Source organism: Panthera onca, chromosome Y, assembly GCF_046562875.1.
Source record: "Panthera onca isolate mPanOnc1 chromosome Y, mPanOnc1 haplotype 2, whole genome shotgun sequence".
In the NCBI taxonomy this organism is placed as follows: Eukaryota; Metazoa; Chordata; class Mammalia; order Carnivora; family Felidae; genus Panthera; species Panthera onca.
In genome coordinates this window covers 16,384,872-16,409,144 of record NC_138358.1, presented here as the reverse complement: position 1 = coordinate 16,409,144, position 24,273 = coordinate 16,384,872, and the positions used below count along the sequence as shown (strand labels likewise).

The 24,273-nt window shown below is 41.1% G+C and overlaps 1 protein-coding gene across 1 annotated transcript in view; it reads right to left on the bottom strand.

Annotated features, from left to right (window-relative positions):
- Positions 1-24,273, bottom strand: part of LOC145715043 (coiled-coil domain-containing protein 71L-like) — an 84,538-nt gene that overhangs the window by 14,117 nt on the left and 46,148 nt on the right. The gene's annotated exons all lie outside the window — the stretch shown is intronic.

The following is a 24,273-nucleotide window of genomic DNA, read 5'->3' as shown; positions in this document are numbered from 1 at the left end:
GTGAGTGGCCAGTAGGGCATTCAGTGCCACTAAAACCTATTCACTACCTACCAATTCTTGATATTTCAGGTAAGTCATACACAAAGTAGTAAGAGACCGTATGGGATTCCAAGGGTAGAAAACGTGTTACACCGTCCGTGTAAGTGCTTTTGAAACCAACCAGCATAGTCCATCCATCATCACCACATACACAATTCATTCACAAAATACTACAAAGACCACCTACCATGATCAACTGAAATCCACTTCCCCATGAAAGGATGACTCCAAACTATGTGAATCACTAAGAGCGATAAGTCATGGTAACAATCAGAAGAGAAACTTGCCAAGGTCAACGTGATACATGTGAGAGGCCTCTGTCTTTATTCAGCTCCTTTTCTTAAACACACAAACAAAACTTTCATCTACGCAGCTTAAGCTACTACTACCTCACGCTCATAAAGTGCTGAAAATGGAAAGCTATCCTCATATTCAGTAAGAGCAACCCCTGGATTTTTTTTTATTAAATGTAATTTATTTTCAAATTGGTTTTCACGCAACACTCAGTGTTCATCCAAACAGTTGCCCTCCTCAATGCCCGTCCCCCACTTTCCCCTCTCCCCAACCCCAGGTCAACCCTCAGTCTGTTATCAGTATTGAAGAGTCTCTTATGGTTTGCCTCCCTCCCTCTCTATAACTTTTTCCCCCCATCACCTTCCCCATGGTCTTCTGCTGAGTTTCTCCGGATCCACACATGGATGAAAACATATGGTATCTGTCTTTCTCTGCCTGCCTTATTTCACGTAGCATAATACCCCCCAGTTCCATCCACGTTGCCACAAATGGCCAGATTTCATTCTTTCTCATGGCCAAGTAGTATTCCATTGTATATACATAAACCACAACTTCTTTATCCACTTGTCAGTTGATGGACAGCTAGGCTCTTTCCATAGTTTGGCTGTTGTTGAAAGTAGTGCTATAAACATTGGGGTACATGTGCCCCTATGTGTCAGCACTCCTGTACTCCTTGGGTAAATTCCTAGCAGTGCTGTTGCTGGGTCTTCGGGTAGGTCTATTTTTAATGATTTGAGGAACCTCCACAATGTTTTCCAGAGAGGCTGCACCAGGTTGCATTCCCACCAACAGTGCAAGAGGGTTCCTGTTTCTCCACACCCTCACCAGCATCTATAGTCTTCTAATTTGCTCATTGTAGGCACTCTGACTGGCATGAGGTGGTATCTCAGTGCGGTTTTGATTTGGATTTCCCTGACGGGGAGTGCTGTTGAGCATCTTTTCATGTGTCTCTTGACAATCTGGATGTCTTTTTTAGAACAGTGTCTGTTCAAGTCTTCTGCCCGTTTCTTCACTGGATTATTTGTTTCCCGGGTGTGGAGTTGGTGAGTTCTTTTGATAGGTTTTGGATACTAGCCAATTATCCAGTATGACTTTTGCACACATCCTTTCCCATTCGGTCAGTTGCCTTTTAGTTTTGTTGATTGTTTCCTTCACTGTGGAGAAGATTTTTATTTCGATGACGTCCAATGGTTCATTTTTGCTTTTAGTTCCCTTGCCTTCAGAGATGTGTCTACTAAGAACTTGGTGATGCTGAGGTCAGAGATGATTTTTCCTGCTTTCTCCTCAAGTGTTTGATGGTTTCCTGTCTCACATTCATGTCCTTCATCTATTGTGAGTTTATTTTTGAGAGTGGTGTAAGAAAGTGGTCTAGTTTCATTCTTCTGCATGTTGCTGTCCACTTCTCTCAGCACCATTTGTTAAAGAGACTGTCTTTTTTTCCATTGGATATTCTTTCCTGCTCTTTCAAAGGTTAGTTGGCCATAGGTATGTGGGTCCAATTCTGGGATCTCTATTCTATGCCATTAAGTCTACGTATTTGTTTCTGTGCAAATACCATGCTGTCTTGATGGTTATAGCTTTGTGGTAGTGGCTAAAGTCTGGCATTGTGGTGCCTCTCACTTTGGTTTTCTTCTTCAGTATTACTTTGGCTATTCAGGGTTTTTTGTGTTTCCATACACATTTTATGATTGCTTGTTCCAGCTTGGAGAAGAATGCTGGTGCAATGTGATTGGGGCTGCATATAATGTGAGGACTGCCTTGGGTCATATTGACATGTCGTCAATATTTATTCTTCCAATCCACGAGCATGGGATGTTTTTCGCTTTCTCTGTATCTTCTTCAATTTCCTTCACGAGCTTTCTGTAGTTTTCAGCATACAGATCTTTTACATCTTTGGTTAGGTTTATTCCTAGGTATTTTTTGACTCTTGGAGCATTGTAAATTGGATCCGTTTCTTTATTTCTCTTTCTGTTGCTTCATTATTGGTGTATAAAACGCAACCAATTTCTGTACATTGATTTTGTACCCTGCAACATTGCTAAATTCCTGTATCAGTGCTAGAGGACTTTTGGCGGAGTTTGTCCGATATTCCATGTATAGTGTCATGTCATCTGCAAAAAGTGGAAGTTTGACTTCATCTTTGCAAATGATGATACATTCAATTTCATTTACTGTCTGATTACTGATGCTAAAACTTCCAACACTATGTTCAACAACCGGAGTGAGAGTGGACATCTCTGTCTTGTTCCTGATCTCAGGGGGAATGGTTTCACTTTTTCCCCATTGAGGACGATATTTACTGTGGGCTTCTCATAAATGGCTTTTATGATGTTTAAGGTATGTTCCTTCTATCCTAACTTTCTTGAGGGTTTGTATTAAGTAAGGAAGCAGTATTTTCTCAAATACATTTTCTGCATCTATTGACAGTGCACTATGGTTCTTATCTTTTCTTTTATTAATGTGATGTAGCACATTGATTGATTTGTGAATATTGCACTAGCCCTGCAGGCCAGGAATGAATCCCGCTTGATCGTGTTGAATAATACTCTCTATATGCTATTGAATGTGATTTGTTAGTATCTTGTTGAGAATTTTTGCACCCCTATTCATCAGGGATATTGGCCTGTAATTCTCCTTTTTTTCTGTGTTTCCCGTTTGGGAAGCAAAGTAATGCTGGCTTCATACAATGAGTCTGGAAGTTTTCCTTTCATTTCCATTTTTTGGAACAGCTTGGGAAGGATAGCTATTATCTCTACTTTAAATGTCTGCTAGAATTCGCCAGGAAAGCCACCTGGTCTAGGACTCTTGTTTATTGCGATATTTTTGATAACTGATTCAATTTCCTCACTAGTATGGGTCTGTACACATTTTCTATTTCTTCCGGTTTGAGTTTTGCAAGTGTGTGGGTATGGAGGCATTTGTCCATTTCTTCCAGGTTGTGCAGTTTGTTGCCTTGGAAGATTTTATAGTGTTTCCTGATGATTGCTTGAATTTCTGAGGGATTCGTTGTAATAATTCCATTTTCATTCGTGATTTTACCTATATGGGTCCCCTCTCTTTTCTTGTTGAGAAGCTAGGCTAGACGTTTATCACTTTTGTGTATATTCTCAAAAACACAACTCTTGGTTTCATTGATGTGCTCTACTGTTTTCCTTTAGACTCCATATTGTTTATTTCTGCTCTGATCTTTATTATTTCTCTTCTTCTGCTCGGTTTGAGGTGCCTTGCTGTTCTGCTGCCAGTTCCTTTAGGTGTGCTGTTAGATTTTGTATTGGGGATTTTTCTTGTTTCTTGAGATAGGCCTGGATAGCAATGTTTGTTGTTATTGCTATTGTTGTTTTGTTTTGTTTTGTTTTGTTGTTCCCTGTCAGGACTGCCCTTGCTGCATCCCGAAGGGTTTGCATTGTTGTATTTCGTTTCCATTTGTTTCCTTATATCTTTTAATTTCTTCTCAAATTGCCTGGTTGACCCATTTATTCATTAGTGGGATGTTTTTTAACCTCCATGCTTTTGGAGATTTTCCATCCTTTTTTCTGTGGTTAATTTAATGTCCCTTCAATAACCTCATTCTTATCAACAAGTTTCTGTATGTTTTTAATTAATTGTTTTATATATGTGTGTGTCTCCGAATTTGGTGTGTAGACATTTAAAATGTTGAGCACTTCCTGATGGAGAGACCCTGAAATTAAAATAAAAAGCTCTTCGTCATCTCTTGTTACAGCCTTTAATTTAAACTCTACTTTGTATGATATAAGTTGGCTACTCCAGGTTTCTTTTGACCTCCAGTAGCATGATAGATAGTTCTCCATCCCCTCCCTTTCAATCTGAAGGTGTCCTCATGTCTAAAATCAGTCTCTTGTAGACAGCAAAGACATGGGTCTTGTTTTGTTTTTTGTTTTTGTTTTTTCTATCCATTCTGATACGCTATGTTGTTTGGTTGGAGCATTTAGTCATTGAAATTCAGTGTTATTAGGGAAAGATATGCGTTTAGAGTCATTGTGATGTCCGTAGGTTTCATGCTTACCGTGGTGCACCAGTTTCCTTTCCCACCAACAGTGAGAGAGGGTTACTCTTTCTCCATATGCTCGGCAGCATCTGTGGTTTCCTGAGTTGCTCATTTTAGCCACACTGACTAGTGTGAGGTGGTGTCTCAGTGTGGCTTTGATTTGTATTTTCCTGATGATGAGTGATGTTGAGCATCTTTTCATGTGTCTGTGGGCCATCTGGATGTCTCCTTTGGAAAAGTGTCTATTCATGTCTTCTGCCCATTTTTTCACTGTATTACATTTTCCAGGTGTGACTTGGGTAAGTTCTTTATACATTTTGTACACTAACCCTTTACCAATATGTCATTCGCAAATATCTTCACTCCTTCCATCGGTTGCCTTTTAATTTGGCTGATTGTTTCCTTTGCAGTGCAGAAGATTTTTATCTTCACCAGGTCCTGATAATTAATTTTTGCTTTTCGTTCCCTTGGCTTTTGAGACATGCCAAGGAAGAAATTGCTGCAGTTGAGGTCAAAGGTTTTTTTTTTTTCCTCTTTTCTCCTCTAGTGTTTTGATGGTTTCCTGTCTACATTTAAGTCTTTCATCCATTTTGCATTTATTTTTGTGCACGGTGTAAGAAAGTCATCTAGTTGATTCTTCATCATGTTGCTGTTCAGTTCTCCCAGCACCACTTGTAAAGAGACTGTCTTCTATCCATTGGATTCTCTTTCCAGCTTTGTCAAAGATTAGTTCACCATACATTTGTGGGGCCTCTTCTGGGTTAACTATTCTGTTTCATTGGTTAATGTGCCTGTTTCTGTGCCAATGTCATACTATCTTGATTACAGCTTCGTAGGAGAGTCGAAAGTCTGGCATGCCTCCCACTTTGGCTTTCTTTTTTCAACATAACTTTGGCTACTCAGGGTCTTTAGTTGTTCCGTGCCAATTTTCAGATTGCTTGCTCCAGTCTGGAGAAGAATGTTGGTACAATTTTGATTGGTATTGCATTAAATGTGTAGATTTCTTTGGGTAGTATTTACATTTTAACACTATTCATTCTTCCACTCTATAGGCATGGATTGTTTGTTTGTTTGTTTGTTTTTTCCTGATTTTGTTGTGTCTTCATCATTTTCCTTCATACATTTTCTATACTTTTCACTGTACAGATCTTTTACATCTTTGGTTAGGTTTCTTGCTAGGTATTTTACGGTTCTTGGTGAAATTGTAACTGGCAGTGATTTCTTGACTTCTCTTTCTGTTGCTTCCTTATTGGTGTATAGAAATGCAACCAGTTTCTTTACACTGATTTTGTATCCTGTGAGTTTGGTCAATTCATGTATCAGATCTAGCAGCGTTTTCATGGAGTCTTTTGGGTTTTCCGCGTTCAGTCTCACGTCATCTTTGAAAGGCCAAAGTTTGACTTTGAGTGATATATGTTCAGTTAAGTGTAGATAAAAAGAATTTACTCTTTGGGCTCTATGTTTACTTCATAATTGCACAATAAGTGAGAAATAAGAACTGTGCATGTTATCCCACATTAGATTTGGTAACTGGAATCTAACTCTTTAAAATATATTGAATTCCTCATGTTATGGATAGAAGTATGAAACATCTAACTTCACCCAGTGCACACGTGTGTATTTGTAAACACATATGCTAATCAGCAAAATTGTGATACTAGTGAGTTGTACCATATTTTACACGTTCATGGTACAGGTAATATTGTTTTACCATCTTTATAGTAGCAGCCCAAATAAGATATTTGGAAGCAAGGAGAGAATCCAGAACCTACAGGGTACATTCTCCATGCTCTATCCTGGCTTTCAAATAAATGAACAAATGGACTTAAAAAAAAAGATTGCACTGGTAATCATGTTTATGCAATTGTGCAATAACTTTTTATGGACTCTAGCCATAATAAGAGTGCACGTGAATAAGGTTTGGAAATAACACCTATTTATAACTTTGTTTGACATGACAAACTCACTAGCAACATATACTTTCAAAAACTTTTTAATTTTTAGTATTAATCTTTTCAGATATTCTATAAGGCCCAATCACATCTTACTCCACATGTAGAAGAGCAAAGGCAGAAATGGTGAACTTTGCATGTGTTACAAAGGCTATTACATGATATTATTTGATATCCTAGAATTTTAAACAACTATACAGCTGCACGACTCATGCTAGGTATTTAAAACTTGACATATTTTAGCTTTCTGCTTTTCATTATTTAATAGTTTTTTAGAATTACCTTTTGCTACAATCGCATAACTATTAACTTGGGTAATAGACATCCAAGTTTCCAGCTTATCTGTTTTTGTATCAGTGATTAAAGTCAATCCCTATGTTATTGCCTTTTTAATTAACCATGGCTATTTTTTTTAGTTCTTTTATCACTGCAATACTAAATTTTCTGCTGTCTTCTATGCCTTTTTTCAAGCCCAGTGATTAATCTTATGACAATTATTCTAAATTCTTGCTGTTATACTGCTTTTATCTATTTTGATCAATTCTTTAACGGTCACTTCTCCTGGAATTTCGTCTGACGGTAATTCTTCCGTTTCATCATTGTGGATAGTTTTCTATTCCTTATGTGTTTCAACGTTGTTGTTGTTGTTGTTGTTGTTGTTGTTGTTGTTGTTGTTGTTGCTGTTGCTGTTGTTGTTTTGTTTTGTTTTGTTTTGTTTTACGTGCTCTGCACCTGAGAGCACTGCTACATTAAAGTGGGCTCATCCCCTCTCCATGGCCTGGCCCTTCTGGGGGTGTGTTTTGGAAAGTGTTACTTGCTTTGCGTTGCTATGACTTTCGTTGTTTGATTTCTCATCTCAGAGTGAGTTTTGATAATCCCATGAGGTGTGCTTTGATTTGCTCCTTGAAGTACCGAATGAAGTAATTGGAGGTTTGCACTCTCTTGACAGGGGTTAAAACACCTTAAGTTGCCATGGATGGATGTTCTTGCCCTTCCCAACAATGGGGGTTTCTCCTGGTAGTGAGATCCTGGAGATGTGATGGCGCCAAAGCCCGGGCCCCACACAGACGGCTCCCCTGAAAGGCTCTGGGCAGCTGCACTTATGAAAGCCGCTCATTTTCTGATTTCCCAGAGGTTACCTTGGACAAAATTGTGGATTTTTTAAATTACCTGGCCCCATCAATTTCTTCTACCAGCCAGATCTTAGATTGTATGCAAATGATACCTCACAGTTTGCTTTCCAATTTGTAAAGGGGAAGTATAACGCCTATGTTCAGTATAGTTGTGAGATTATTGGTAATGCTGTAAAACGTGTGGAAAAAATCCTGGCACATTACACTCAATAAACACTGTATTTTTTTGATTTCCTCATAGTTGTCACTACATCCATGCAAACTGTATCTCCAGGGTGGGGTCTTTCGTAGGTCAAAATGTAAGCTACACCATAGAAGCTATCAACAAGGCAAACTCTTTTTCCTATTCTTGAGGAGGTGACCCATCCCTTTTTTTGAATATGAATATTAACTTTGGTGGTAGAGATTATTGAAGACTTGAATGTATATTGCAGTCCAGCACACCGGGAGATAGTTAAAAGTGCCCTATTTCAGGCACTGTGGATATACATATCGAGCACCTTAGGTGTCAGGTGCTATTAGGTTCAAGTACACAGTGATAATCAAACATGCACGCTCCATATATTCAGGATGTTTCAAACCTTAGCTACAAAAGGTACATGTGTAATTACAACTTGTGGCAAAATGCTGTTAAATAAAAGACTAAATATTATGAGAAGGAATGACACAGGGGACAAAATGTCGATTAGAGGATTGGCCAACAAAGGTTTCTTGGGGAGAAAAGTCCTTTATTCAAACTTGGACCCGTAGCAAGAACGGTAAGAAAACTAGCAAACACAAAATGCATTCTAAGCGGCACCTACGTGGGTCTAGTTTGAGAAACCAGGAGAAGAGACGGTCCCAATCACCTAAAGAAAGGAGAATGAGGAAAGATGGCATTAGAGGGGTGCAAGTCAGGACTGCCAACGTCTGGTGGTCACGTTACAGATTCTGTGTGTCATTTTGAGTACAGTGGAGATTAGAGGGTTGTTTTAAGCAGAGGAATGAACTGCTCAGATTCAGGATTTTTGGATTGCATTCCTGATGCAGTGAAAAGAATGGACTGGGATTTTGGTGGGAAGGGAAAGACAGCATGGGGCTAAGAACGAAAATGGAGAGTAGGCAGAAGGTGGTGAGAAAATAGCTGGCTTGGCATACGTTGGAGGTGGAGTTGAGAACCCCTGCTGCTGAATGGATCACGACAAAGACGTTGAGGAGGGAATGACTGACAATGAGTCTCTTTCCCTCTTGAGCAACTGAAGACAATGTCCCATTAACAGAGAAACACAACAGGGGTTAAGTTGGTCATGGATTTCAATTGTTTATTGATTGGGTATTAATTCACATACTTACAGAAGTTTGCTTAGAATTTTAACTTTTCGTTGTTTTGTGTCTACCAAATTGCTTTGTTATTACCATCTTCAGGTTCTAACTGATGGTCTCCAATTCTTCTCTGTCAACAAGACCTTCTTTCATAAGATTATGGAATTGATGGGTTATGTAGGTACCTCATCTTCTACCCAGTCTTGGTCATCCTCAAAAATACTTAATGGCCACTGTTGTAGAAGAACCTCAAACTCCAACAGGGTTGTTCTCACTGTTCTTGGAATGCCTGCCCCTCCTTTTGTCCCACACATTTGCTTTTGTTTCCTTTGTCCTTCTCCTTTCTGCCTGACAGCTAGAAACTTGGTCATCCTTTAAGATTCTTTGTGGTATGACTCTGAGATGCCTTTACTGATCCACTCGCTCAGTGGACTTCTCCTGATACATGAAACTTGACCTTGAAGTCTTACTGTGCTTTGTATGGTATTTGGGTTTTTTCTACCCTCAAATATTATAAGTTTCTTGGAGGCAAAGGTGAGGTCTTCCATGCTTCCAGAAACTTTTATAAACACTCAAACATGGTCAAAGTTTAGAAATCTTTCTAGGTGAAGTGGTTGAGTCAACGTCAAATCAGGTGGGAGGGGAGTCTGCTGAAGGAATTTTCGGATTCAAGTGCAACCTTGAAACAACGTTTACATCACAAACCAGAGGCAATTACCTAACTTCACAAAAATAATAAGTTACTGCACATATCTTCACGTTTCACAAAAGAGTTGTATCATGACCTCGGTTTTCTCCTACCTCTCAATGCATATTGGAGACTGAACTTGAAGAACGTGTTTTCAGAGTTTTGTGATACCTCAATGTTAACTGTTGCAGTACTTTCTAGAGTCACATTGTTCGTTTTTGGCTTTCATTCTCTGACATATATTCATCGAGACAGATTCTGGGCATGAATCCAAAAAGCAGTTTCAGGAAACTAGAAAATTAAAGAGCACCAACTAAATTTTCAGTTGTAACAGTTACTACTAAGGAGATCTCATTTAATTCTTTCTTTATCTGGACCATGGAAAATTAACTCTTGCCTTTTCCAGTCTCAGTATTTATGGAGCTGGTATACCAAACTAGGGTATGTCTAGATATCTGATACCCTAATCTCCCACTCAAGTGTGCCGTATCATGGAACACATATTTTTAAAACATGTCTAAAGACATTTCCTTTGAGAATTTGGGGAATTTTCCACATATTATGGAAGCCATGCAGAGTCTCTTAAAGCCTATAGGTAGTCTTTTTGTGTAGGAGCTTTATGAAAAAAGAAGAAGAAGAAGAAGAAGAAGAAGAAGAAGAAGAAGAAGAAGAAGAAGAAGAAGAAGAAGAAGGAGGAGGAGGAGGAGGAGGAGGAGGGGGAGGGGGAGGGGGAGGGGGAGGAAAGAGATGTCAATATGGCCACAAAATAATTTTTACATTGCATTTTATTGTCCAGAAAGAGGAACCCATTGAGAATTCCTTAAACTGGATTCATCTCCTCCTTTTGTCTGGGGATTTCAACATCTACCCTAGTGGTTCTTAATCCAAGCTCAAATTAGAATGATCTGTGGAACTGACATCCAGACATCAGGGTGATTCTGATGTACAGCCAGGGTTTAAGGCTAAGGCAGCTAACTAAACATTAACGCGCTGTAGTAGATATGCTTCATGCTGAGCACAGTAATAGGGAAATGTTCATAGCAGTCTTCCATATAATAAGTACAGTATGGAAACATACATTCCAAACCTGAATCAACAGTAGAAGGGATAAGCAAATTGTTAAATAATCATGTAATGGAATACAATGTGGAAGTACCAATCCCTGAGTTACACCTATCCAAAACAACTTCGATGAGAGTTATAATGTTGAACAGAAGAAGCCAGATCTAAAGAAATACATATTATTCCATTATATTTTTATAAAATTCAAACATGGATTAATTTAATCTCTGTTGCTCAAAGTCAGGATATTGATTACGTTGGGGAAGGGTGATGGAGCAGGAATGGGGAGTGATTGCAGGGAGAGAATTCATGGTGCTGGTAATGTCCTCCTTTTGGAGTTTCATGGAAGTTAGAGGCCTAAGGTTATACAATATAAAATTATGTATTTCCTTTACATTTTCAGTATGTCCTCAAACCTATATGCTGAACTAATTGCAGAAGTTCATCTGTATTAAAAGCAATAGAATCCTTTGAAATAAGCTCTTTGGCCAAAAAAATAGTAACAAAGTTGACAGTGGGATGGATCATTATGCGTCATGATTTGCTACTAGTTCTTGTTTTGTTTGTTTCTTTGTCTGTCTGTTTGTTTGCTTGCTTGCTTGTTTGTTCGTGTTTAATATGATGTGGTCCTGGAGCAGACCCACTGAAGATGATATTTTGGAAGTTAATATATTAATTAGAGTAAGTGGGTTGATGATCTGTTCACTAAAGTCTTTCCTAAAGCCAATAGCATATGGTGTAAAGCCAATTGTATGATTTTCAAACAAATGTAATATCTTATAAACTCACAGTTTTTATGGACTCCTGTGTGGCTCAATTGGTCAAGCTTCTGACTTCAGGTCAGGTCATGATCTCACAGTCTGTCAGTTTGAGCCCGGAATCGGATTTAGATTTTGGATTCTCTCTCTGTCTCTCTCTCTCTCTCTCTCTCTCTCTCTCTCTCTCTCTCTCTCTCTGGCCCAGCTTTTAAACTTTGTCTCTCTCTTAAAAATAGATCAACATTAAAAAAATTAAAACAATAAAAAATAAAAAAATAATGTTGATTTTGAGACAGAGAGAGCACAAACAGAAAAGGGGCAAACAGAGGACACAGATGATCCAAAGTGAGTTTTATGCTGATAGCACTGAGTCTGGTGTGGTGCTTGTATTCACAAATTGTGAGATCATGACCTGAGCAGAGGTTGGACACTCAGCTGACTCAGCTACCCAGGTATCCCTTGACTCCCATTGTAATCTAGACCTTAGCAATGTTAACACTGGACTATTTGAAACTATCCTTGATATGTTTAATGTACCTAATAAATTTATGAATTGAAATATTTTATTTATTTAAATGATACTAGACTGAATCATTTATTTGAAACGTGATTTTATGATTATGGTAGTCTTAAAGTGTATTGCAGAAAAGTTAGAAAATTAAAAATAAAAAAGAAAGAAAAATGGTCATAAGTCAAACACCTGGTGATAAGCATATCTAAACACCTTTTTTTATGTTTATGTATTTTTGGCAGAGAGAGAGAGAATGAGAGACAGATGAGCAAGAGTGAGGGATGGGAGGAGAGAGAGAGATAGAATCATAAGCAGGCTCCACGCTGTCAGTGCAGAGCCTAATATGCAGCTTGGTCCCATAGACTGTGGAATCATAACTGAGCTGGAATCTAGAGCCAGATGCTTAACCGACTGAGCCATTCAGGTGCCCCTGGAGGTAAGCACCTCTAACACTGTGGTATAATCGCCAGGGAAGAGGTATATGTACATGCATTAACCAAAATTAGCTACGTAGCTGTGAATCCCATTTCTGGTCATCTAGTGATACGAGCATTTCACTAGGTCATAAATGTTCTGCAGGGCTATGAATTTTAAAGGCCACATAGCATGCCATAACCTATTTAAACACTGCTATTGATCATTGAGGGTGTTCCATTTTCCTGCTTCAATTAGTTGCTACAAGTAGAATTAGCTTTTCATGGTCTAGACACAGTTTAGTAAATGTCAATTAAAAAATAAAAAGATCTGCAGCCGGTAATGTGAGGCGGAGGAACAGGTATGACCAGATTTGGCTTCACCTTGTCTATTGGTGGCAGTCTTTACATCCTTCTCTCCCTCATCCTCTTTTTCTCCTCCTTGACCCACAACCCTCACCTCTTTATTGCTCCTTCTTCTCATCCTCCTTTCTCTGTCTATACTGGCCTCCTTGCTTCCCATCAGTACACACGTTCACAATCCTGCCTTGGGGAATTCATGGGTCTCTCTGCCTAGATCACCTTCCTGTCAGCAGGTAGTTCTCTCATTTCTTTGAGGTATTTATTGAACTGACACCTTTTTCAGCAGGACCCTCTGTGTCTAGTATTTCACCCTGTCTAGTATTTCACACCCCTTCCCCCAATTCTTATATCCTCTCCAAGATGTATTTCCTTTTTTTCCCCATTCATTATTCTCTACCATAGTTTCTATTTCCATTATCTTTGCCAGTCCCCCCACTGGACTATTAAGCACCAAGATCACAGTGATCCTGGCTCCTTTTGTTCACTAGTGGATCCTCAGGGCGTAGACTGTGTTGTCTCACTCTACATGCTCCAAAAGTTTTTATTGAATGATTCAATGAATCAACATCACTCCTTCTTTCTTATGAAACTTTTATAATTTTGTACTTTACACTTATATCTATGATCCATTTGAGTGAATTTTTGTATAAGTTATGAATTTAGGTCAAGGCTTCTCTTAATTAATTAAACAATGAACCGATTAATTAAACAATTAATCACTTAGTTCATTGATTACTATTGCATACGAACACTTAATTGTTCCAGTAACACTGGATGAAAGACTATATCCCTTTTTCTGTTAGGTTGGCTATATGTCATTATCAGAAGTTGGGTGAGGATGCCTGTGTATGGGGTCAGTTTCTGGATTCTCTGTTCTATCTTGTGACCTGTGTCTCCATCTTTCTTCAATATCACACTGCCTTGATTACGGGAGGTTTATATTGAGTCTTAAAATTGTGCAACATGAGTTCTCCAACTTGGTTATTTTTCAGAGCTGTTTGGCTGTTCTAGTTCCTTTGTCTTTTCACACACATTTTAGAATCAGCTTGCTGATATCCACAAAACAATCCTGGGATTTCGACTGGGATTATGTTGAATCTCTAGATCAAGTTGATAATTGACATCTTACTAGCGAGGCTTCCATGGGTAGATATGGCATATCTCTCCATTTATTTATATCTTCCTTGATTGATCCAATCAGCCTTCTGTGGCTTTTAGCATACAGATCCTGTGCATGGCTGTTAGATTTAAATGTAAGTATTTCAATGTTTGGTGTGATAATAAATGGTTCTTCAAAAGCATTTCCTATTCTAATTGTTCATGGCTTATGTATAAAAATACAACTGAGTTGTATATATTGAGCGTGTATTCTGGGGCTTATTTAATTATGTTTGAGTTCTAGAAACCTGATGTATACCCCTTAGAATTTGTTTCATGTTGATAACCCCATGATTTAAGAGTCGCGGCAGTTTTCAGGGCATCTTGATGGCTCCATCAGTTGACTACCAGACTGCTGTGCTCAACAGCTCAGGTCATGGTCCCATGGTCAGGGGATTGAGCCCCGTGTGGGACTCTGTGCTAAGCATGGAGCCTGCTTAAGCTTCTCTCTCTGTCTTTCTCTCTGTCTCTTTCTCTCCCCGTCTCTGCTCATTCTCTCTTTCCAAAATACAAATTGAAAAATAAATAAATAAAAGAATCAAGATAGTTTTTATTTTTACTTTTTCCAACCTGAAGGCCTTTTCTATGCCTTTTTGTGAACATGCCACACTTGTAATCAGGGGAGGTACTGGTGTTTATGTCGATTTGTACACAGAACTGGCAGATTCCTTGCTTGTATTGTCTCCTTCCTTGGATTTCTCCCAAACTTTCCCCAATCAAAATAGGATTCAGAGGGACCCTATTCTAGTTTCGGTTCAAGATGGCTGTGTAGGAAGGCCTTGAACTCAACTCCTCCAAGGTGAAAGAAGATTCCAACTACCTCCAGATTGACCTTAAACTTTCCAATTGATTAACTTTTTCTTTCCAGCTTCTCTCCTTCTTTATGATTCTTTATTTTTGAGACAGAGGGAGACAGAGCACAAGGGGGGGACGGGCAGGGATAGCAGGGGACATAGAATCTGAAACAGGCTCCAGGCTCTGAGCTGTCAGCACAGAGCCCAATGCGGGGCATGAACCCATGAACCATGATATCATGACTTGAACTGAAGTAGGATGCGTAATTAGCCAAGCCACCCAGGCGCCCCCTCCCCACCCTCAGCTTATCTCTTAATTCAGGATCCTGAAAGCAAAGTATCACTTAATGGGAACTGAATCTACCGCTCTAGCAATAAGGACTGCCTGAGCCAATAAGACTCCACCCTCAAGCCCAAGACAATGACCAACCTGACCTTAGTGACCACCTGTGTATACCTACCTCTTTTTGTCCCACATTTTCCTTCCATAAACCTGGAAGTATTTTCAGCACGTTAGAGAGAGTCTTTGATGTGAGTCTGCTGCATTTCTTGTGTCAGCTTCTGAATAAATTTCCCATTTGTTTCACCTCCACTAGTTCCTTTGAATTGCGATCTTGTCAGTAATGGGTAGCCAAACCTCACCTTTTTTGGGTCCCCTGGAGCTAGGGGCTCTTGTTCCTGAACTCCCTGACTACGTTTCTGTTGAACCAGCCAGAAGGTGTACTTCCAGTTTGTCCAGCTCCCTAGGGATTGCACCCATTGATATAACAATTCCTCCTGAGGAGCTGAGGATTGACTGCACAGATTGTGCCTAACAAAACATAGAAAATTGAAAGACAGACAAGAAAGAAAACAGCAAGACAGAGAGACAGTAACAAAGGGAACACTCACCCCTAACGTTGCCAAGGACAGTTGGGGAAGGACCAGGAACAGACTACTCTGTCTTTGGGCAGAACAAAGAAAGAAAGAAAAAAAAAAAAACAAACACAACACTGCAGTTTGAAAAGAGCAACTGTCATAATAAAGAGAGCATTAGAACTCTGTCAACGACAGAGGAGCCACAGGAGTTCTCTCTGGGTCATAGAGACTGGAGAAAGGCAGGGTTACATTTTACATCCACATTTTTTAATGTTTACTTCTTTTTGAGAAGCAGAGAATACAAGCAGTGCAGGGGCAGAAAGAGAGGGACAGAAGATTCAGGAAAGGCTCTACACTGACAGCATCAAGCCCAATGTGGTTCTCAAATTCATGAACTGTGAAATCATGACCTGAGCTGAAGTCATATACTCCATCCACTGAGCCACCCAGCTGTCCACATTCTCCATCCACCTTAAAAGCATAGACCACAGCAGGGTCCAGTTGCTGTAGCTGGCCTGCTGCCTCAGTAAGTTCCAGGCACACAATACACACCAGCCCCAATTGCACTGGACACACACAAACCCATGACATGCTTTCCCCCCTTAAACAATACACTTTAAAGAGGAACTAGCATATAAAAAGAGCCATTCCTGGACTGTAACCCACCTCAGCTCCCACGGCCCCTTCACGGCACCCTCTCAGTGGAAAGTCCTGGTACACCCTAGTTTATATTCACTTCAGCTTCAACTATATTGGCAAGGTATCCTCTGCATGTACAGCCCCCAGTGCCTTCAGCTTGTACCCACTTTAGCTTCACCTATCTTGCCCAGGAACCATCTGCATAGAGAGATCAAGGACAACCTGACCCCCAGACTGCTTACGTTCTAGCCACCCTGTACAGGGCACCTATACACAGCACCCCAGCATGCCTCACCTTGCAATCATTTCAGCTTCAACTGTCCTGCCAGGGTACCCTCAACACACAGAATCCTGGGACACCCCAGTCTGCATTTACTTCAGCTTTAACTATCCTGACAGGGCACCTGCTATGTAGAAAGCCCCAGGATCCCCAGTCCATGCAAGCCACGGCTTCAGCCAGCCAGCCAATGTCACCAACTAGCACACAGAGTCTACCTAGGGGGACAATCATATATAAGACAATTCCTTCAAGTGTAGGAGGAGTAGCTGCTCTGCCTCATCTATAGAAACAAATGCAGAAAGGTAAGCAAAATGGAGAGACAGGGAAATATGCTCCAAAAGAAAGAACAATAAAAAACCCAGAAAAGAGCTGAAACAGAGGTAAGCATTGTGCCTCAATTAAATAAAGAATATAAATTAATGATGGTCAAGATGCTTGCCGGGCTGCAGAGAAAAGGGAAGAAATAAGTGAGACCCTTAATTAAGAGATAGCAAACACACACAAAATCAGAGTTCAAGAAGATAATAGCTGAAAAGTAAAAAAAAAAAAAACACTAGAGGGAATCACCTGTAGAAGACTGCATGTGGAAGGACATATCAGTGATATGGAAGACAGATAAGGGAAAGCACCCCAAATAAACAGCAGTTGTTCTGTAAGGCCCGATAACTTATTATTCCACATTTAGAAGAGCAAAGGTAGAAATGGTGAACTTTACATGTGTTACTATGGCTATCACGTAATATTATTTGATATCCACGAATTTTAAGCAAATATACAACTTTAGGAAAACAACTTTAGGTTTGCAAGTTTCCCTTTTACTCTTAAAAAATATTTTGTGCCTGAAATTTTTAGTTTCCCCGAAATGAGCTGCTGATACTGGCCATAGATAAAACCATGAAAATCCAATGTATATCCAGTCACTGCCCTGTGAAATCAAGTAAAAAACAGAAGATTGTTTTATGTTTCCTGTCTTAAATTATTTATTGTTAAAAGGGTTTTCTGTTTTGGGGAGCCTGGGTGGCTCAGTGGTTGAGTGTCCGACTTTGGCTCAGGTCATGATCATATGGTCTGTGAATTCGAGCCCCACGTCAGGCTCTGTGTTGACAGCTCAGAGCATGAAGCCTACCTCAGATTCCCTCTCTCTCTCTCTCTCTCTCTCTCTCTCTCTCTCTCTCTCTCTCTCTGTCTCTCTCTCTGCCCCTTCCCTGCTCATGCTGTGTCTCTGTCTCTCTGTGCAAAATGAATAAACAATAAAAACATTTTAAGAGAGTTTTATGCTTATTTATTTTTGAAATATAGAAAGATAGAAAGAGGGAGAGAGAGAGTAAGAGAGCACAAGGTCGGATGGTGCAGAGAGACATGGATACACAGAACCCAAGCAAGATTCAAACCCTGAGCTGCAACGCAGACCCTGATGCTGATCTAGAACTCATGAACCATAAGATCATAACCTGAGCTGAAGTTAGATGCTTAACTGACCCAGCCAAACTTGCACCTAGTTTCTTTCTTTCTTTTTTAAATGTTTATTTATTTATTTATTTATTTATTTATTTATTTATTTATTTATTTTTAAAATTAATTTTTGGTGTGTGTGTGTGTGCGTGTGCGTGTGTGTCTCCATCTGTGTGTGTGTGTGTGTGTGTGTGTGTGTGTGTGTGTGTGTGTGTGAGAGAGAGAGAGAGAGAGAGAGAGAGAGAGAGAGAGAGAGGGGGAGAGATTGCGGGAGACAGGGAGAGAGAAAGAGAGAGAGACAGTGGAGCGAGACAGAATGAATGGGGGAAGGGCAGAAGAGCAGGAAATACATAATCTAAAGTAAGGTCCAGACTTTGACCTGTCAGCAAGGGTCAGATATGGGGCTTGAACTCATGGACCATGAGATCATGATTTGAGCTGAAGATGAAAGCTTAACCATGCAGGAAGCATCCTCAAATAAGTGTATTTATCTATCTGCTTTCAAACAAGCCAAATTAACAGAGAGATGGCAATCTAATCTTCACACATATGTGTGATGAATAAATTTGTCCATCAGAATGTTTTGAACTAATCACCACCGTATCAAAGTTAGAATGGATTTTTACAGTATCCGGTTTACTTTCTTAAAATGTTCTCACTTTGCCCTTGTTTAGCTCTCAATCAATAAAAGTAAATAGATTATTTTCTCATCTGATCAATTATCTTTATAGCAACCCTCCACTAGATTCTTCCTATGGAACCATTATTTTGTCCTGCGACCTTTTTTTTTTTTTTTTTTTTTTTTTTTTGCCATCTGGCCTTATTTGAGTTTTTCTCTACATTTCTAGCATTGGCAAAACTGAGTATCTTGTCTTTGATGCCATGCTTCCAACCATGCTGATGAAATCTTTCACATCATATTACCTCAAGTTCATGGAGATTAGACAAGTTTCATGGCTCCTCCAAGGTTTGTTTGTGGTTTTGAATGGTACAGTACTGGGGAGAATTAGATTAGTCTTACAAAATTTGTTTCCCCAAAGCTGCACTAGCACATACTGATAGTACATATTAGAGTCAAAGTCCATATAAATTGGTTACTGAGTGTTACTTAACGTGAAGTTTACATACAAGCGAGAAAAAACAAAAAACAAAAAACAAAAAACTCTGGTATTGGGCTCCTGGGTCGTTCAGTTGGTTAGGCCTCCAACTTTTGATTTTGGATCAGGTCATGAGATCATGGTTTCATGAGTTCAAGACCTGCATCAGGCTCTGTGCTCACAGCATAGCGCCTGCTTGGGATTCTCTCTTTCTCTTCCCTCTCTGCCTTTTCCACACACACGCTGTCTGTGTCTCTCTAAAAGGAAATAAAAGTCTTCTAAAAAAAAAAAAAAAACTTCTGGTCTCATTAATTTATAAGTGACAGGGAAATTGTCAAATGTTGTTTTACAGAGAAAACACAATTCCAGTATACTCTTTATACCGTGCTTAAAACTGTTTATTTTGAATTAATTATTGAATACAAAGTGTTCCTTGCTCTTGAATCAAATCAGTGTTCTGTCTTAGAAGGATACTGCATGAACAGTACAAAAGAGGTAGGGAGTGAAGACCAATGCAAGCTTGAAACAAATGATGAACGTGGGTAACACCACTGATGTGACTGGCCATAGAATTTTATTTATGTTTGCTTGATTTGGGTGTTCTGATTCTTAGTTATTAGGCAATAATAGAGACACTCCTACTGAAATGAGCCCAGCTGGAAATAATGAATCACCCCAACTCACCTGTCACACGTTGGTAGCCATCTGTGCATCTGGCAATCTGTGGAAAATCCATATCTGCTAATTGAATGAGAAACACGTAATTTAAATCCTTTATCTTACATCGGACCACCATCTCCCTATTCCTGCCTTGGTACCTGCAAGAAGATTCTCTTTCATCTTCCCCTGGAGCATCGTCTACCAAATCTTGCTGGGGATATTTATCTTTCCATCTCCCTGGGAGCCCGATCTCCATCATCCTGCCTAGGAAGGACACCTTGGGACATCCTTCCAGAAAGCATCTTCTCCAGCATTTTGCCTAGGAATGCAACTCCCTAATCCTTCCTGGAATAGTGGTCCCCTACATCTTTCCTGGGACCTAAATTTCTGTCATCCTGCCTGGGAGTGCCAACTCCATCATTCAGAGAGGAAGCAAGGCCTCCCTCATTCTGCTCTCAGCCACTGTTTCTCTCATTCTGCCTGGTAGCACAGTATCCATCACTCACGTTGAATGGCCTTGAAGGCCATTTCCACCATTTTTCCTGGGAGCAGCATTTTGGTTGTCATGTTTGCTGGCACTGTCTACGTCATCATCCTGGGAGCACTGTATCCTTCATCCTGCATGAATGTGAGGTATCCCTGATCCTCCTGGGAGGACAGTCTCCTTCATTCTGTTTTCCAGTGTGATCTCTGTCATACTTCCTGGGAGTACAACCTATGATATCTTCTATAGGGGATGAAGTCTGGCATACAGCCTGGTAGCCTGATTTCTTTCATCCTAATTGGGAGCTTCCTGTCCCTAGTCTTTTTTTTTTTTTTTTTTTTTTTTTTTTTGAATGCGATTTTTGTTGTTTTACCTTGGGGTGCCATCTCTGTCACCATGCCTGCAGCTATGATCTCTGTCTTTCATGTTGGAAGCGCCATGTACATCATAATGGTGGCGCGCATGGTATCTTCAACCTGCCTGAGATCACGTTATCCACCATTGCCTGGGGATATGAACTACCTCATCCTGCCTGAAATCACCATGTTGTCATCCTGTGTAGGAGTGCAAAATCTCTTATCCTGTGTGGCGGTGCATTCTCCAACATTCTTTCTGTGAGCTCATCCTTATTATCCTGCCTGAGAGCATGAAATCATTCATCGTACCTAAAAGTGCCTTCCCTTCATTATACTTTGCAGTGTGATTTGCTTCAATTTTCCTGGGAGCACCATCTACCTTAGCCAGCCTCTGATCATGATCCACATCATTCTCCCCTGCATTGCTGTCTCTGCTGTACTGCCTCTGAGTGCTGTACCCTTCCTTCATCCTATCTGGGAGCACAATCTCCTTAAACCTGCCTGGGATGTCATATACTGGGTATCCAGGTAGGTTGAAGGATATTGTGCATCCAGGCATGATGAGAGACATGGCCTTCCCTGGCCGTACGGTAGACATGATACACCACAAGAGCATGATGGAGATCGTGCTCTGAGATGAGATAATTGAGAAGGCACTCCCAGTCTGTTTGAAGGTAATCACACATTCAGGTACAATGAAGGGCGGGGCACTCTCAAGTAGAGTGAGTAATATCATGCTTCAAGACATGATGACTGAGACTGTGCCTGCAAAAAAGATGAAGAGGAGGCTTTCCCACGCAAGATACGGCATATTGTGCTCCTAGACAGGTTGACATAAGAGCACTTTTTTTCAGGGAGATGGAGTTCATGTCCCCAGGTGATGGTGGATATAGTATAACCAGGAACTATGTGGCTTCCACGTTCCCTGCCACAATGACACATGGTGTTTCCACCTTGACGGAAGGAGACCATGTCCCCAGGCAGGGTGACAGAGCTCGCTACTCAGGCAAAACAATAGAAATTGCATTCCACATGTGGATGATGGAAGTCCTCTCCCATGTAGGATGAAGTACATCTCACTCCCAGGTAGAATGTCTGAAAACATGCTCCCAGACTGAATTTCTGAGATGGCCATCTAAACAGGATGACGTGGATCCGCACCCAGGCAGCATGACAGAGATCATGATCCAAGGCATGAAGAAGGATACCATCCTTTTTCAGGAAAAGAGGGACAGGGAGACCACACACCTAGGCAGGATGATGGATATGGTGCTCCCAGACAAAAAGAGAGATAAGGCCCTCCATGACAGGATGAGGGATACTGCACTACCAGAGAAGATGAGAGAAATGGTTCCCCATGACAAAAGTGAGTTTGTGCTTCCTGCCACGATGACAGAGTTGGCGCTCCTGGGAAGCATGACAGAGGTAGAGGTCCTAGAGATGAAGGGGACCACTATTCCAGGCATGATGAGAGAGACATGTTCATAGGCAAGATGTTGGAGAACATGCTCCCTGGCCTGATGAAGGATATGGTCTTATGAGGCAGGATGGTGAAGATCATGTCCCCATGATGGATGACAAATAAGTGCTACCAGGCAGGTTTCTTAGACGGCACTCCAGTGCAGGATGAAAAGAAAAACCATTCTCCCAGGCACCAAGACAGGACGACGGAGATGGATGTCCCATGCAGGATGAAGGTAACCACTCTTCCAGGCAGGATAAGGAGATGTGCTCCAGGGAAAATGTTGGAGAAGATGCTCCCTGGTTGGATGATGAAGACAGTCTTCATAGGCAGGATGCTGGAGATTGTGCTCTGAGGAAGGGTGACAGATATGCAGTCCCAAGTAGAATTTGTAGATGGTACTCCAGCGTACTGATGAAAGAGGTGCTTCTTCCAGACCCTGATATAGGATGAAAGAGATGATGCTCCCAAGCAGGATGACGATGACTGTTCTAGCAAGGTAAATGACCATAGGGTTCTCTGAAGCAGGATGCAAGATATGTGCTACCAGGTAGGATGAATAAAACAGCAATCCCAGGCAGGTTGACCAACATCATGTTCCCGACGGTATGTCTGAGAACTTGAATTCCAGACAGAATGAGATAGTTCGTGTTGCTAAGCATGATGAAGTACATCACTCTCCCAGGCTGGAAGAGGGAGAGTCACCTGTAGTCAGGATTATGCAGACTGTGCTCAATGGCAGGATGAAAGAGTTGGCCTTCCTATGCAGAATTATGGTGTCTCACACCCACTAAGTATGACAGAGATGACACGTCCAGGCAGGAATTGTAGACTGCCCTATAGGGAGAAATGTTGGAGATCATGCTCCCAGGAAAATTTATGGAAATGATGGAAACCATTTTCCCAAAAGGAGAAAAAGGTGACACTCCCATGTTAGGAGACTGGGATTCCTCCTCAAGGCAATAAATCAGAAATCTTACTCTAGACATAATTAAACAGATCATACTCTCAGGCAGTATAAGAGACACAGCAACGAAGGGAATGTAATGAATATTGCTCTCCAGGGCAGGAAAATGTTGACAGCATATCCAGGCAGATTGAATGTATTCACACTCCCAGGTATAATGAAGGATACTGCACTCTCAGCTAAGATAAATGATATCCTGGGGGAGGAGCCAGAAGGGCAGAACAGCATGGAAGCTTTTTGTGTGTCTCACATCCATGAAATACAGCCAGACCCACAGTAAACCATCCTACACACCTAGAAACTGATTGAAGTTTAACACAACAGTCTGCACAACCTGAACCACAGAATTCAGCAAGTATGCGGCACAAAGAGCTGAACTTGGGCAGCAAGAAGCCCCAAAAGGTAGGGAACCCATTTTGTGGTCAGAGAGAGGACAGACTGGGGCAGGGAGAAAACATACGGGAAAAGGATGCCCCCCAAAAGCAGCTGGAGAGAAAGTAGAAAATTGGAAACACCCACAGGAACTAAAGTAAAAAGGGAGAAAGGACCAAGGAGAAAGCAGAGGGTTTAAATTCCATGAAGACTGTAGACAAGGGGAGTTGCAAAGGCTGCAACTCCTCAGCTCGATACCTGGCAGTGCTCTGGTGGGAAAGGTGAATGCCCAGGAACAGAGTGGGGTCTGAGAGGTTCTTGGGCCACATGGGGAAAACTGGTTTCACTGCTGGAAGACCATTTGGTAGAGACTGTTGACATCACATGTTCCCAGGTGACCCTGGAAGACAGCCACATTTGCTGGTGCTGGGGCAAGGTTGTTGTGGGTGATGCCTGGTGCCAGATCTGTGTTGCGATTTTCCGTAATCCCTGAAAAGCTGATGCTACACTGTCTCGCGATCTTTTTCGGGGGCGGGCTGGTACCTGGCCGCAGTGTCGGGACACTGGCAACAGCAGAGTCTGGCGGGAATTCCTGGGTGCAGCCACCCTCCGCCATTGCTCATTTGGCCATTGCTCTGTGAGACCCTCCCACAGAGGGGTGCAACAGATCAAAACCACGGTCTGTCAGAAGTAAGGGGCTGGGGAAAACAGCTGCATCTTAGACAAAACTTGGGACAGAGTACTGCCTGGGGCCTGGTCACGGAGAGTGCAAAAGTGGGGAGTGGATGAGAGCTGAAGATGGAGGACCGGTGAGCGATTGAAGATCCATGAGTACAGACTGGGTAACTGGGTGGCGCCTTTTTCACCACTAGTAGGATGCCTATGCGCACCTAACAGCCCTGGAACAATCAACCACAGTAGCCTAGCAACGCCATCTAGCGGAGAGCAGAGGTGTTACACGAAGCCCCGCCCAACTGGGCCAACTTTCCTCTTCAAAAACAAAAACCTCATCCCCAGCTTAATTTATGGACTACAAAGAGCTACATGGACTGATCTGTAGGGGAAAATGAAGCCATTTCAGTCCTACTTCAATCTGTGAACAGTTTTATCTATTCATTTTTTTTCTTTTTTTCTCTCTTTTCCTTTTTCTTTTTTAGAATTCTTTTCTTTTTC